The sequence below is a fragment of the Bactrocera neohumeralis genome, chromosome 4, assembly GCF_024586455.1.
Source record: "Bactrocera neohumeralis isolate Rockhampton chromosome 4, APGP_CSIRO_Bneo_wtdbg2-racon-allhic-juicebox.fasta_v2, whole genome shotgun sequence".
Taxonomy (NCBI): domain Eukaryota; kingdom Metazoa; phylum Arthropoda; class Insecta; order Diptera; family Tephritidae; genus Bactrocera; species Bactrocera neohumeralis.
Window position 1 is genome coordinate 79,425,123 of NC_065921.1, and position 2,679 is coordinate 79,427,801.

Genomic DNA, 2,679 nt, shown 5'->3' on the forward strand with positions numbered 1-2,679 from the left:
ATATATTACACTCTGCTTTCCTCAATAATCCCCCAGTTAGGAAATAAACAATTCGCTCTAATTCTTCAACATTCTCCATAAACTGCAATTCGCTGAACCCATCAAAGTCATACTTCAATGGAAAATTAAAAGCATCTGCCAACGTGCAAAAGGCATGCAATTACAACAAATTTCAGCCAATTGCCAAAGTAGCCGTCAATAGCTGAGGTGATAGCTGCCGCCGCCAGTCCACTCCTGGAGCTTTGCTCCCAAAAACCGCAACCAAAACCGACAAATCATTTATTCTCGATAGTCGTTTGGCTCCTAAGTAGCATTTCCTCTGGCGTTTGGTGCTGCTGTTGCAGCCACAGCGCACTGCACCATTCTCGCGTGCGCTTACAATGCAGCCCGCTTGCTCGCTCGCTTCCGGGAATCCACAACAATTTTTGATTTTTCTTTTTATCTCTCTTATATTTCAACCTGTTTAATATTGTATCTGCAGACACGCTGCTTCACTGGTAATGGTTGGTTAAGTAGCATTGGACGCTTCAGCTTTGGTGGGACGAAATTGTACATGAGACCCCAAAAGCCGCGCTACTAACCACGCTGCATCATTGCAGCGCGTTTGCTTCAGGGAACTTGGCGCACCGGCAGCTTCCCATAGCCCAAGCGCGCCGGCTTGCATATTCGACGTGCTGCAGTCGCCAGCAATGCCGGTAATTCCATTGGCTTCTCGATATGTACGGGTGTCGGCACTGCGGATCGTTAGCCGCTTGGCTCTGTTGGTCTGTTCGCAGGTCGCTACGCTGGGGTTTTCCATTGGCCATGCTTCATTTCATTGCTCTTTTTGTGTGCCCGCTTCTGCTGGCTTGCAGTATTCGGTGCTGCGGTTTCCGGCTTCGTGGTACTTTGTAACACTTTGGCATTTTTATCGTTCTTTGCATTGCAATTTTTTGTCGGAGTTTTGCGCTTTAAGATAGTCGTCGGTTTAGTGTGTTTGTGGAGGATTTAATAGTTGTGCGAAGTTATGGGTATCGAACTGACTTTGCAACAGGTTTTAGTCTATTTTTAAATGAACCTCTCCCCTAAGTAGTGTGCTTAGGCTTAGACTTGCTAAATCGATATCCCAGAAGACGGAATCCCAGAAGTCTAGAATGACCTACCTCTACATATAAGTATGAATATCCTCAGTCTACAACTGGAGCCTATAACTCACCGTAAGGCGGTCTCACGTTCAATAATTTAATATCCAACGGTTTCAAAATAGAAGTAGGTTACTTTCCGCTGGGATTTCCTTCAACTTCGAAACAACACATCAACCAGCGAAACCTGAACTGAAAAAGTGTGCGAGAAAAGGGCCTCTCCCTTAGCAAACGGTCATCTTGAACCGCCCAGTGTTGGATCCATGACATCAGTATTATATTATATTCTTATCTATCTTTCTTTACCCGCACGTTTTCCTCAACCTTCGATAACGGAACACGTCAGATAAATATCTGTACAAGTGGAATGTATTACAGCCAGCTTGGGACGTAAAGCCAGCGTGACTGACGAAAGCACCGTACTTTTTTTGTTTTTGTTTTTAATTCTTAGCCGCAGCATGTCATTTTTCCGCCGCATTCTCCCAACTTTCTTGCCAAACCTCCTATGAGCTGATCTCATTCGCAACAAAAACGTTTTTTTTTTCTTATACCGTTACATTTTGCCTCACAGCGCACACGGACACGTTGGTTGGTTAGAATGTGGCGTGGCAATACTGTGCTCTAACCACTTATGGCCTGTCATTCCTTTCATTGCCTCACTTCAATTCAGTGGCAGTTTTGTGATCTATTTTCGCTTAAAGTTTTATTACTCCTCAGAGAATTATTGGCAGAAATGCTGCAATTGAGATCTTTTGTTTTTCGTTGGCAGCGTGCTTGCTGGTAATTACGTTTTTTTCTTCTGAGCTCGAACTCTGTGATTGCATTGATATTCAAAAAAGTCGATTTGGAGGTTAGAGAAACGTTAAGAACTCAGTACTGCCACATTGTTACAAATTGGATCTGAGGAATTTTACTGGCCATGGTTTAGGTTTAATAAAAATGTACACTTAAATTTGCGAATCGAGTTTCGAAGCTGCTGGTCGATTAATAAAAGTTTTCGTCCAGCAGAAAGAAAAAACTCAAGTCTTATTTCAATTCCTGTAGTATCGATGAATAAATGTTTTAGATAATTCTGTCCATTGCGGTGAATAGGTCTATGATTTCGATAAAATGTAAGAAAAGGGTCATTGACCTTGTAATGTAAAAAAAAAATTGTCACTGACTCCAAATGTAAAGAAAGGTTGTTTACTCGGCTACAAAGGTTGTGAACTTGGCTAAATGTAAACAAAAGGGTTATTGGCCTTATATAATGTAAACAAACGGGTGGTTCACAATGGGGCCATTGACCTCAAAAAATGTAAACAAAAGGATCATTGACCTTATAATGTCACATCATGACCCTAAGTCACATCACTTCGAACCGCCAGAGTCACCTAAGCACTAGCCAGGCACGATGCCTGCTTTTCTTATATACTATAGACCCAGTTGGCAGCCAGCTTACCGTGAGGTCACCACATGTCTTTCAAATCGCATCACATCAAGGCCCGAGAGTCAACTAAGCTCAGGCGAGGCACGTTGCTTGCCTTTTTTTATAGAGCCAGCTGGCAGACAGCTTTCC